This window comes from Poecilia mexicana, unplaced genomic scaffold, assembly GCF_051168715.1.
Source record: "Poecilia mexicana isolate PSO_F unplaced genomic scaffold, ASM5116871v1 scaffold_2, whole genome shotgun sequence".
Lineage (NCBI taxonomy): Eukaryota > Metazoa > Chordata > Actinopteri > Cyprinodontiformes > Poeciliidae > Poecilia > Poecilia mexicana.
In genome coordinates this window covers 4,180,176-4,194,550 of record NW_028263371.1, presented here as the reverse complement: position 1 = coordinate 4,194,550, position 14,375 = coordinate 4,180,176, and positions in this window count along the sequence as shown.

Below are 14,375 nucleotides of genomic sequence, written 5' to 3'. Positions count from 1 at the left end.
TCGGTCTTGCATGAATGCTTGAATCGCAGTGTGGGGTGCAGTGGGGATTTTATCCTGTGGCTAAGCTGAAAAGCAAATGTGCTTTACAACTCAATAACTAACTAAATATAACCGACTGAACACACGGTCCAACAAACAAAGCTTGCGCCAAAGAATTTCTTACAATGAGGGAACTGACAAAATGACTCATGTACCCTTTTGTATGGTAGTACATTCTACCTTTTTGAATATTGGCTCTCAGTAGCAGTTGCCAAGGTGATGTACAGCTGTACCTGAGCTTAATTTATTATTATTCACCGTTTATGCAGGTGTAACTACTCATATTCTGTACTGCCATATCTGCTTAAAAGCATCCATGATATGATATTTACTATGTTTATAGGTTTGGGCCAATTAAAGGTCCAGTTTCATCACAGCACTCATAAAGCTAAGTCATGTTGGAAATAACTTATGTTTTGCTCTATCATTTATAAATTGTGTGTGAGAGAGAAATTTGAGAGAAAAATACTGGCAGAAATTTAACAGGCAAACATACTCCATGATGCAATATGTCTGATATAGTTTTGTCAAACAAATTAAAGGGGCAGTATTTTGTTATATCGACTTTAACAAAATACAAAAACATACCTGGAATGTTGTTTTGATCCTTTCATGCATGTTAGAGAAATCCTTTAGTCTCCCCTGGCAACCATTCAGCTGTGCTAAACGCCTGATTGGACCTAGCCCCGCCTTCAAGACACAGCTCCTCCTCTGAGTTGTATTTTCCAGGCTTCCACCTCACAGAGCAGCTCTCCCACTCAGCTCCTTCAGACTAGCCAGCAGCAATTAGCAAACAGCTGATGAAACTGAGCTCATTACATGAACTTCTTCTCAGTGCAACGCTGGTAAAAACATTGTTAAATGGTTAATAGAGGAGCCATGCTGCAATGACCTCCTGAAGGCGGAGTGTCAGAGCCAGAGTTTTTCAGAGGCCCAATTTCAAGGTGCTAAAAATCAAAGTCAATTTTATTTTAAGTCATGTTTTTCAGAACAGCTGAAGCTAACATAGTTACTTGGTTGTGCTATAAAATGGCATGATGTGCCTAGAAAATGCATACTGCCCCTTTAAGAATTTTTGCACTGCTACATTTTTGTCAGCTTATTTATATAGCACATCTCCAATGACCTCATTTCACCAAAGAGTTTCACAATAATTACATCATAGATTGGCATATGATAAATTAAGAAATAAAATAACTTTTGTTAAAAGAAAAAAATATGCAATAATAAAATTGGCTGTAAAATACCATTAAAGATAACAATATGAATAAAAACCAAGGCATACTAAATTTCAGTTGCAGCAATTTCCCAAAAACTCAAAGTAAAAAGTAAAAAAAAAAAAAGAAAAATTCTTCTCTTTTTTAACTGCCGTTGAAGGCCAAGGGAAAATAGATGCGCTTTCAGTCTGGGCTTAAATTGACAGTCAAATTTTCTTTTATCGATTTAACTATATTAATGAATGAATCCATTTTACTAAGTTCCTTTGAGGTTTTTGAACACATTTTGTAGAGAATTTTTTATGTGAAGCAGGTCTGACAACTTTTCATGCAGTTGAAGATTCGGTTCATCCCAGTGTTATTTTATGTTGTTATTGTTTGACAGCTCTGTCCTATGGCTGCAAAATCAATGATATTTGTAATAATATAAAATGTGTATTATTATGTATAAAGCATACAAAAATAAATAATTCTCAGATTCTTGACAGCATGTTGGTGTACCTCTTCTTTAGGTTTGAATTTTCTTTTTTTTTTTTTTTACAACTTAGTTTCTCCTTTTCTGGCAGAAAAAATAAAATTTTTGGACAACCGTTCTCTCTCGTTTTGGATGCTGTGCAGCTGGAAGTATTTTTTCTGATACTTTTTAAAATTTTTTTTTACTTTTGGCCATTTGTTATGAAGGTAACCATAGCAACAAGGTTGTTTAAAACCAGGAGAAGCTGATTAACATTACAAAAGCTGAAATAATATCTCAACCGAAGCCACAAATGCCAGATGAGTTGAAGAGTAGAGCAGGAGCAAAGAGAAGAGAGAAAAGAAGAGGAAGTCCAAACCATCAATTCAATCAATTATAATAAGAAATGTGACGTTTCCGGTGTTAAGTTTTGCGGATTTGTTTATTTAAAGTAGCAGAATTCTTCTTCTGTAAATGTAATTATTGTCAGTATAAGAAGTACAAAATTAACATGAGTCATACAGAATTTCAACTCTTTCAAATTATGGGAAGCAGCTATCAAAAACACAGCATCACGGCTGCGTTTAAAGGCAGAAGTCTGCATGTGGCACGTAGTCGTTTTAGAGCTTTACTGCAACAGAAACCACGAGGAGACTGTACAGCTTCATGCAGCACATTGTATGCAAACAGTGTGAAAGTAGCTGTTGAGAGGAGAGAGCGTTTTTCTTAAAAACATTTTCCTTGGAATGTCCTAAAAACACCGGTCTTGTCGATGTGGAAAATCGTGACCTTCAAGAAACTAATAGAAAAGCCACACTTTTCTTTGACTGTGTTTGCTCCTGCATTGTGTTCATGTGTGAAGGGTGAAATAAAGATCAACTCAGAGGACTCAACCGTGTTCAAGCGCTCTTTAATGAATTAATGCGGATTGCTGAGCTAGACCTTCCTGAAAAAAAAAGAAAAAAATCTATAGTGCATTATGAATTAGATGATGTGATGATGAGTGCTCTGGCCCTTATTAAACAGAGGAGCTTGGTTGTCCTTGTCAGCTGGCATCCAGCCCACACCGGTTCAGATTCATACATCTCGTATCTTTACGCCGTTGCACCACACATAACCACACCAGATGCCTTATGAGCGACACTTTGACAGCACTGGGTTGGATCTGCTTCCAAGATGGACTTTTGTAATGGAAAATCTTCCATTCCACCACATCCCACTGCATAGAGACTATAGAGTCCAATACGTTACTGGAAATATATTGTAATATATTCTAATCCATTATTTCCCCAATATATTTTCTAATGTATTATTATGTAAATACACTGAATTATACATTGATGATACATGAATTATACAATTGATCATATTTTCATGTAATGTATTGAAATGTATTGCAAAATATGCAAATGTTTGCCAGTCGTTACTGATTTTGACTTCCTTTCAACCATAAACATCAGCTGATACACTCTGAGCTCCAATCTCACATGGCTTTTTTTTCTTAATCAAGTTGAAGTTCACTGCCTTTGATACACAAAATCCCCCCCAAAATGTCCACTCATTAAATGAAATGAGCAATTACCACGGTAACCCTCTGCGTCCTCGTCGTGACCCTCGTTTCGACCACCATGCATATTCATCTCATCTGGATGACGGGCGAACAGCGGACGGATCAGACGGAGTGGAGATGAAGGGAAAGTGTTGGGGATGAAGGGATGTAGGTGCAGCATGGACACGGACTTCTATAGGAGCACACACACACATACACACACCCACACGCACACACACATGCACACTGGCCGCCGGTCCACTCCCGTTGAATAATTCAACAGAACAGAGGTGTTATACGGAGGGCAGCAGTCTGTGGAGTGCGCTCTGTCAATCTCACAGTAAAATATTGTGGTACTTGCCCGTGTGTTTTATCCCTCGGCGTGTGATGAGATTAAATTCACTGGATTTTTCAGATAAAGCTGCTTTAATCAGATGTTACTCAAATCCAGACCAGCTTTCTGATACAAATAGTTGGAATAATAATAATAATAATAATAATAATAATAATAATAATAATAATAATAACAATAATAATAATAATAATAATAATAATAATAATAATAAAAAGGGCAGTTCTAAAACAATAATGAAATAGCCCAGTGATTCTGATTGTGTGCTAATGATTTGCTCAGTCCAAGAATTAGACAATTTGAGCTTTTGTTGGATAACCAGCCTGACAGGAAGAAGTCAACTCCATCAACTCAAAGGGGCAACTCAGGAATTACTTCCTTTCTTACTTCATTATGAGGGTCTTAAAAAGTAGACACTGACAGAACGTCTCACTTAAAGGGGCAGTACTTCGAATCATGTTATAATGTTATTCCCTCATCAAAGACATACCTGGGGTGTTGCCTTGATTCTTTCATTCATGTTAGAGAAATCCTTGAGCCTCCTGTGGAAACTATTCAGCTGTGCAAAACGCCTGGTGGGACTGAGCTCCGCCCTCAGCTCCTTCAGACTAGCCAGCAGCAATTGGCAAACACCTGTTGGAGCTGTGCATCTGCTGAGCTCATTATAGGAGCTACTTCTCAGTGAAACACTCCTTAACATATTATTAAAGGGTTAATAGAGGAATGATGTTGTGATGACCTCCCGAAGGTGGAGTGTTGGAAAGAGCAGAAGTTTCTTAAAGAGACAGAGGCCCAATTTCAAGGCTTTAAATTACAAGGTAAATTTTCTTTTAAGTCACATTTGAAATGTACAACATTTTTTATAACAACTGAAGTTAACAATAGTTACTTGATTGTGCTACAAAATGGCACTATGTGCCTGGAAAATGCACGTTACTGTCCCTTTAATAAGCAGAAGTAGCAGTACAGCAGTCACAGCTTGGTTGTGTCCCAGTGTTATTAATTTTTTTATTTTTAAGATTTCGATTGCCCCTTGAAAGTTAGTTGACTTAATTGCTGAAATTGTTTTAATCATTGATTAAGACCTGTCCTTATGATTACAGTGTAGATAAATCATTCCACCCTGACCTTCTTTTCAGCAAAGAATCAAAACACAACTGAAAGAAGAAAATACCTCTTTTGTCCCAATTTTTTTTAATGTAAATTCCAAAATTAAAAACCTTCTCTGTAATGTAGTTTAAAAAAAAATCCTCCATAAAGCTAAAAATGTATTTTGTTTTCCTGGGGGAAAAAAAAGAAAAATCTTTGTATCTCCATTCACTTTTCTGAACCTAACGAGAACATTTCTTTGGACATTTCTGACGAGAAATGTCCAAAGAGCCTCGTCACAGAATTACATAATGTGAGGTAATACATTCTTAAAATGTTACTTTTTGTTCAGTTCCACACTCAATATCTCAGGTATCACTGGATTCACTATGTTTGCATAAAACATCATTATTTCCTTGTGTACAGCAGGAAAAATAAAGTCATGTGGTTGACTAAAATGTGTTTAGATTTATTACTATTCATTGGTAAAACTAAGTTGAAGAAAAGAAAATTAATCTAATCATTTAAGGAAATATTTAAATATTAGCAAGAACAAAAGAGAACACAGCATAATATACACTGATTTGACTGGAATTTATATTCTGCATCATGGGACTTGATAAGTACCAAATACTGATCAGCAGGGGGCAGTGGAGTGCTGCATAGTCACTAGAACTGAAACGGAAAACGGAGGAGAAGCACAACTTCACTGTTAGATGGGAAACAGTAACTGGGCTAGCCTGCTTGACGACATAATAATGTTAAAGTGTGAAAAAAAAAATACAGGACAGCCAAACACTGTTGGATTTTGTATTTGTTCAGCTCAGTCACTCAGAAACATTACATTTTGTGAACACTGCAGTCAGTGATTGACTGAATGAGTCATATTCATACATTCAGAGAATCATGTCTCTTGATTTTTTCCGCACAAATTTTTTTCATTTTCAACCACAAAAATCAACGGGACATTATTATGACTTTTCTATAACAAACAGCATCTATTTGTTTTGGCTCATGGGGGATGAAAACACATCTGTCACAGTTTTCAGGTTACTTGTTAAGAATATTGAAACGTTTTTCAATCTTATAGTTAAATTTTTTATTTGTGTCTTTCTCCTAAAATCTCAATACAATATCAAAAAAAAAAAGTGGTTGTAGTGCCACATAAATTGAAAAAAACGAAAGGGTTATATTGCAAGGTGCTGCATGCAGATAAATTGTTGATACCTGTTGCAATTTTCATTCTACCACTGACTCAGGCGTCTCTATGGCGATAACAGTTGACAGCTTGTCTTTGGTGATGTCAGGACTCAGCTGGGCCACTCAAAAACAGAACCACATTACACCAGAAGACACATGTTGACAAAATTAAAGGAACACATAGTGCCATTTTATGGCAAAATCAAGTAACTATGTCACCTACAGTTTTAATAAAAATGCTGTGTGTATCAAATGACTGTTATTTAACGTCTTTAAATTGGCATCTGTTTCTTTAAAAACATTGTTCTGTTACTCCATCTTCAGGAAGTCATTACAACATGGCTCCTCTACTAACCCCTTAGCAAGGTTTTAAGGAGTGTTTCACTGAGAGGTAACTCCTATGATGAGCTCAGCAGATGTTCAGCTCCACCAGGTGTTTGCTAATTGCTGCTGGCTAATCTGAAGGAGCAGAGTGGGGCAGTTGTGGACGGAGGAGCCTCAAAGGTGGTGCTTGATCCCCCCCAAGCTTTTTGCACAACACAATGGTTGCCATGGGAGATTTAAGGATTTCTCAAACACACATGAAAGAATCAAGGAAACTCTCCAGGTCTGTTTTTGATGAAAGATTTACATTATAACATACAGAAAGTCAATTTTACATAATGCTGCCCCTTTAAGATTGCTTTAAAAACCTAAATTAGCCCAAGTAATATTGGGATTAACTATAAATGAGAGCAATTCTGCTACATAATCAGACCTCCATTTCAGATCTCAGCTGGGGCTCTGATGTAGTGTCAATGTGTTTTTTTCTCCAGATCCTCCTGTTTCCTCCTACGGTCAGTTAACATGCCTGCTAGGTTAACTGATGACTGAACTCAAAGCTGACCTCTGAAGAGAGAGAGTTCATGTCTGTGTCTTCGGGTTGGACTGCCATCATGTCCAGGGTATGTCCCGCCTCTCCCCTGTTGACATCCAGGACAGAATCCAACTGGCCTGCCACCCTGAGCAGGATGAGGTTCATTTAAAAAACCAGCGAGGGACCTGTTGAATTAATAAAACATGAACTACTGTATGTTCTAAAATATTTTCCCCCCAAAATTTTAATTCACTCAAAATAAAGAACTGCTCTTAAATTAGTCGCTATGGAGACCGTGATGCATGTGGTCTTTATGACAATTGTCATGTTTGGAATGTCGACCCATAGCGATGCCGTTGCTCGCCAATAGCGGCAGATGGTGCATCCACAGGAGACGGCCTGGCCACAGGGCTTCCATGTCACCATCATACAGCACCACGGCCAACACGCCTCAGTGCACCTGAATTTAGTTTTTATTTTTGTTGTTGTTTTTTCTATCAACTGAAAATATGAAATTGAAATGAATCTGAATCTATCTTGTTGATCGTGACAGCACAAAACACAAAAAGCCATCACACTCAGACGTTCCACTTGTTATACAGTATTATAAAAATGGGATCTATTTTTACTTATTTATGTTTGTTTGTTCATTTGTAATTTGGAAAATAAAAAAAAATTTCCATGTTGTACATCACTTCAAACTCACTTGACATAAAAGGCAAAAAACAGCTTTTTTTTTTTTTTTTTTTTTTTTTACAGAATTTTAAGTGACTGTATGTGAATAGTCTTTGCTACGTAAAATGTAAAATAGTAAAATGCCAGTCAAGGTTCAGGACCTGTCAGAGCGCAGTGGGAGTTCTGCTAAGAGTCTATTTACTAACTAGGGTCGCCAATAGTAATGTTGGTGATTTAATTTTGTTGGGTCTCAGTGTAAACTATTATGTAGTTGATTAAATTCTTCTTTTTAATCTCCTCCTGTAGCACAATGTAATCTGCTGTGTTTCCTTTGGCAGTGTTTCATCCTATTTATAGAAACTATTCACCTCTACAGCTGTTGTAAATCTTGGTGTCCCTCAAGGATAGATCTTGGAGTCTGTTTATTTTATTTTTTTTAAACTGTACGTACTTTTATTGAGTAGAATTTTCTAGAATTGTATATATATTAATTTTTTATTTATTTATTTTTTTGCACTTTGACAGGCAGACTTGTGTTCCTTTGAGGCCTGATGACTGCATATTAAATAATCTGAATTACAATTTACAGATGAAATGCTACATACAGAGAATAACTTAAAGTAAGCCAATTTGGTGGTGGTAATTTTTGGTTCTCCAGATATTTTCAAAAACATTTACACCCGTTTAATAATAACTACGTGAAGACAGTTTCAACACATTAAACTCCTAAAATGTAGATGATTGTGATAATTGGGATCAGTCAGTTAGAAATACATTATTTTCATCTTGGACAAATCTCTGCACTCTAAACATCTAAACATCTGAACAGTTCTTTTCATATTTACGCTGTTTTAAATAAGTCATTAGGAAAAAATGTTTGTGCTGCTGCCTCTGGAAAAGCCTCCTGCTTTGTTCATCTTCTGTTGACGGTTTTATTTAAATCTTGACATTTATTTGAACTTATTTGTGTCAACTTTTAAATATCATGGCATTTTTAATGTCTTCTTTAAGTGTTATTTTGTTTATTTTCCGTAATTTAATTTTTATACCTTGTTTTGTCGTCTTAGATATACGTAAATGTGGCTTTTTTAATCTGTGGATTTAATTTCAGTTTGTTTGGAACTCCACTTTTGATTTGATTAGACTACCCAGTCCAAGATCTAAATAAACTACAATGTGTTGGATTAAAGCTATAATACTCTTTAAGCTTTAGTTATTTTATTTTGCTAAAGCTGTTCGTAGATGTGCTTTTAATAATTTAGATCTCAATGAATGTTCAGGCTTAGGACACTTTTTTAAAATTTGAAAGTTAATGACTTTCACGACAAGATTGATCTCAAGGTTAATTTTAAAGTACAAACTTTCCCCTCACTACTTATTCCAATATAATCCATGTTGTTGCCATCAAACATGGGTGACATGGTGACTGTTGTCTTAAGTATGCTCTCATCAGAATCATCCTCCTCGGTCAAACACTTGACTCGGTTTACAACCGCTACAGAACGCCAGAAAATGTCACCATTACTCGTCTTGACCCCAACCTGCCTATTCCGACTCACATCCTTAACCTCTATTTAGACAGCCAGATTGCCAGTGATGACAAGAAATTACAGGAGAGACGAGTACAGACTGTTAAATGTCAAGAGAGACGGGGCTGGGAGGGGAAGGATGTGTACGAGTGTGATCATAAAAATAGAAACCACCAATTGCACGACTTCACTCACCTCAACTTTTGTTTCTTGCTGGTCTGGAGCAACAGGCTACAGACCTGAGGTGAACAAACTTTTAATATACTTTAAGGAGGGGCTGGTATTTGTCCTAAGATTAGTTATGGCTTTCTGAATGTCATCATTAGCTAAATAAATAAATAAATAAAAAATAGTATTCATACAAGCTGAACTTTAACATGTATTGGCAAAAACACTGGAGCAACCAACAAGGTCAATATTCATGTCAACATTCATTTAAGCCTCAGGGTGAATTTGATTTGACTTGACCGACGGTCCTTTGAGTTGACATGGAGCTAAAGTAGGTCAGCATCCCACAATTGCTACTGGTTTCATATGTGTTACTGTCAGGGTCATGAATTCAAATTAAGTTTTTTTTTGCAGCAGCAGGAGAGAAGGAAGGTCAGGAAATAAGCAAAGTGGTCACAAGTCTCTCTCTGGCATTGTTTTGTGTGCAGTGCAGCTGTCAAGATGTCGGAGCCTATCAGGCCTAAAGCCCTGTGCACTCATAATAATTGGCCATTAAAGTATCATCACAAGCACAAAAGATCACCAGTCCCTCCACTTGCTGATAGAGCGAAAGACACTTGTGAGTTTTGTGGAGGAGCTGGGAGGCCCGCAGCTGCCCCGGAGCCCGGAGCTGCCAGATGATGAGGCAGGGCTCTCTGCCATTACGGCCTAGTCAGGGGCCACTAATCTGGGCCACATAGCAGAGAAGAATGCACTGGAGTGGATCCAGCTTCTCCAAAGACAAAGAACAGGATTGTGTGTGTGCGTGTGTGTGTGTGTGTGTGTGCGCATGTGTGTTTGCGGCGGACTTTTTGTCTCTTGTAATATGGCGTACATGCGGCTTCATGAATTAAACATGCACCAGGTGGTTAGCTGTCATGTGCATAATGTGTACATTGACGGATATTCAAGATGTCCGACGTGAGCGCCCACGTTTATAACACACACAAAGCAGTGCTGATCTAAAAGGCTGGCAGCCGGTGAAAAATGCTGTGCAGAGTATGGAGCAACCTCACCACTTGACCCACCAACCTCACTCCAAAGCACAGTTTAACAGCGTTGATTTCTTTCCGTTTGTGTCTTTTTGTGTGTCATCCGGTGCACACGCACAATGTGTGTGTGTGTGCTTCCAGGTAAGCCAAGACCGTAGGTGGTGGGGAGTGTATTGTTGGCTCATGTGGTAATATGTGTGGGATAGAATCCTGGACAAGTGTCCATTTAATCATCTCACCGAGAGAGAGAGGTGTGTGAGCCTTCTTGAGATACATTAAAATGCATCAAAAGATTTAACAGGGAAGGTTAGCAACGTTTGCTTTATGAAATGTATGGATGCATAAAAAACACTTGACATATGTTTATTTGGCAGCAGAAAAAAGATTACTTGCAATGTAACCCTGTCAATGGCAGGTGAGATTTGGTAACTGAGCTACAAACAGTAATGCTCTATCAGTGCATGGTATTAGCATTCATTAGTTGGAAAACTTGATAATATTTTAAACTCAACTTTTCTTGTCTTCTCTTTTTTTTTTGAAGCAAACGTAACTCCCTGGGCTTCAGGAGAGTAATCCAGCAGAAAAATGAATTGTAGAAGTCAGACATAATAAAGATGCGCCTCATATCCTTCTGTTTGTTACCTTCATTCTCTTCAGTGACACCTCTGCATGTATTTACTTCATAATTTTTAAACGCCTAATCTAACCTTTAAGAACAACCAGCAAAGGACATAATTTAACCATATAGTTTTATAAACTCTCTAGGCAAAGGCCAGAATGAATGTTTGTCTTCACATGTCTTTTTATTGACATCGTCATATGATATGATGACAGTGAGTCACCCTGGCCATCACCTTCCTACACAATTCTGCTCAATTCTCATCTCCCTCCAGTGCTTCGTCTGTAATTTCTCCCATTGACTTCGATTTGTCCGGAGGAATTTCAACAGGGCCAATTGACGAACAGAAGACGTTGTGAACGATGACTTCTTTTTTCATTTTTCAGTTTCTTAGTTCACAGCAGCGTGTTATGGACTCGACTCACGGGGAGCGACAAACGACAGTGAAAATATCAAAATTTTTCCTCGACAGCAACAAAAGACGAACATTTTTCAACCTGTGTTACGTTGCCAGCTCGCTCGTGCACATCTGCGTGCACAAGGTCAAAACTTCACATGCGCAAATTACGGCGGTCACTCGGCTGGATGAGGACAAGCAACCGTCGCCTCAGCACACAGCTTCCAGAGAAGGACATTTCTAAATGAATGTTTAAAGCAAAATGACTTCCTTTAAGCCTTCCTAAATATAAAAACCTGTCAAATGGATCATATTCAGACATGTTTGGTTTGATATAATAAAACATTTTGTTTGAAAACATGCACATAAAGGCAGTTTTTGACATATCTTCCTTGTCAGTTGTTCCCTGAACATGCTTGGTACTACTTGCATGAATGTGCAGTGGAGTAAGTTTCCTTTAGTTGCTGTTGAATCCTGGGAGAATACATCACCTGCTTCTTTCTGCTGCAGAAAAATAAATAAAATAAAAATAAATCAGACAACTGTTTGCGTTTTAATTGGTTGCCCAGGGCCATTCTTGCAAGAACAACAACTTGCGTGAATATTTATATTTCAAGCTTACAAAGTTAGGCATAGTGAGTATTTGTGATTAATCACAGCGCTACAGTGTGATTAATACATTTAAATAAAATATTTTAGTCGATTGTCATCTCTATGTGCATATATTTATATTCCCCACCCCTCTTAAATTTTTACTGGCCTCGTCTGGCCACCCCAATGGAAATGTTCTAGGGGCGCCACTGTTAACATGCCATAAACCAATAAAGCAGTCAGTGAGAGCATTTAACCCTCAAGGTCACTGAAAATGACCACAATGACAAGTTGGTTGAAATGGGGCAAAACGAGAGTAATCACCAAAGATGTCCCCCACCCCCCTCCACTGGGACATTGTAATGGTCTGTTAGGCAGACGCACCGCTGGTCATTCCAGGGACAACATTTGCAGATAAGTTAAACAAACCATTTCCCAGCAACGTGACAAAATATCCATAAACAAGGACACTTGATTAGGCCTTTGCTTCAGCGGCTCCCTGAGTAACGGTAGGCTTTGGTGATGAAAGCCTTGTCGGGTCGACATCTAAGACTGCCGGAGTGTCGCCAACACATTGTCAGGGTGAAGAGGTGACTTTCCAGAGGACAAGCAGCAGCTCGTCCTTTATTTTAATGAGGAAATCTCTTCAGGAGGCTTTTCTCAATGTGTGATCAGCGCCTCGGAACACGTGACCGGCATACAGTCAGAGTAAACATGGCGGGATTGAATTAAAGAGAATGATTCATAGCACACAACGATTTTAATGCAATATATTAGCAGAGTAAAAATAGAAAAAAATTATATACTATTGTCTAACCTCAAGAGATTGATATCGACCACTGGGTACGTGACGTCACGCTCTCCAGAACTCTGCCTGCTCCGCCATGACGGATGTCCAAGCAACCTGTACGCTCCTGTAAAGCTTGTAAAAAAAACAACACACGTCTGGGAGCCTATTATCAATTTTATTTAGTTGATTTCACTTTAAGAATGATCTTAAGATACCTGCAGTCAGCTGCACAAACAAGGACGCAAACCAAACTTATCATTTTATTGTATAACTTTTAATGAGGAAAAATACGGCGGCAAAGAATAGCAGCCATCAACCATAATGACTGCCTGGATGTAATCGCGCGTTTGCAGCAAACACATTTTATCAAGGTAAGAAGATTAACGTTCATAAACTTTATAAGTAAGTATTAGAGGTGTGCTGATCATAATCGGGCCGATTTCCGTGAAAAAGTGCATGATCGGTGATCGGCGATCATTGGCTCTTGTCGGTATCTCATTTGCTCTGCGAAATGAGATACCGATCATCTCATTTCGCAGCCTGCCTGTGCAGCTGGTCTCCTCTTTCCTTCACTACGCAAACGCGCAGCAACAAATCCTAAGCGATGTGGAACTATAACGCACTGAGTGAATGGGGAAGTTTGCGTGTTGCGTGTCTGGATTGTTTATTGTAATGGAACCTGTTTTTGCCTTTGAATGTTAAGTTTTATACTTGAATTTTTTGGCAATGTTGAGAGGTTTTATTTTGGCTCTTTGCATTATTTAGCCTCTTCAGAGCCTTCATATGTTATCAGTCTGTTAAAGATAGTATTATCAATAGCAGTACAATTTGCACAATGCCTGTTTTGTTTAGTTTTCTTCTTGAAAAAAGTTATTAAAAACAAGTTTTTGTCTAAACTAAGGTGAATTCATGGTTCCTTTTTCCACATAATGTAACCGGTAGTGTTTATGATAAAAAAAAATATATATATAAAGTATCGGTGATCGGTATCGGTGATCGGCCCTCATGGGTGATCGGTATCGGTATCGGGAGGAAAAAACCTGATCGGCACATCTCTAGTAAGTATGATTAGAAAGATATCAAATATTGCATTATGATGCCCCACGGTTATGTAGCCTAGGATGTATGGAAAAAACTAGTTAGCATCTCATCTTTTGTACGTTTTTAAGGTTGTCCCAGTGTCAAGGAGAGTTTTACACTGTGACATAAATTATGTGGTGTGAATTCAGGCAAAGTCTGTAATTTAACCAACACATCAGGAGGGAGGAGGTATGGGTCGGTTTCTAAGCTAGCTGTTAGCTTTTATGAATATCGGCGTTTGAGAGCCCAAACTAGGTGTGTTACGTTCAGACAAATTAGCTCGACTTCAAAAAGCAGAAGCCACGGCTAAATTGGCAAAAACAACTTTTGGGGAAAACAATTTCAGTCGCTCTGTTCAATACTACCGTTCCCCACTTCCAATGTCTGTCATGATGCCTCGAGTGACAAAGTGACGTAGTTGCAAAGGGTGAATACATAGTTCTCATGTGATGTCATCCTTTTGTGAGCTTGGTAACTGACAGCCATCTTAGCAGGCAGTTGCTATGACAGTAAATAAGACACAAGCTCAGAGCTAGCTCTGCCTCTTTCCTATCTAACTTATAAACTGTATGAGTGCATTACAATTATGACTCTACAACAATTTTTGAATACTTACCCATATTGGTGAAATACTACAATAAATAAATGTAGTATTTACAGTATGGTCACTGACAAACTAATAAAATTAGCTTAGCTAATGTAGCTTTTCTACAAGCTACTTACTTTGCCAGTCCCCAGA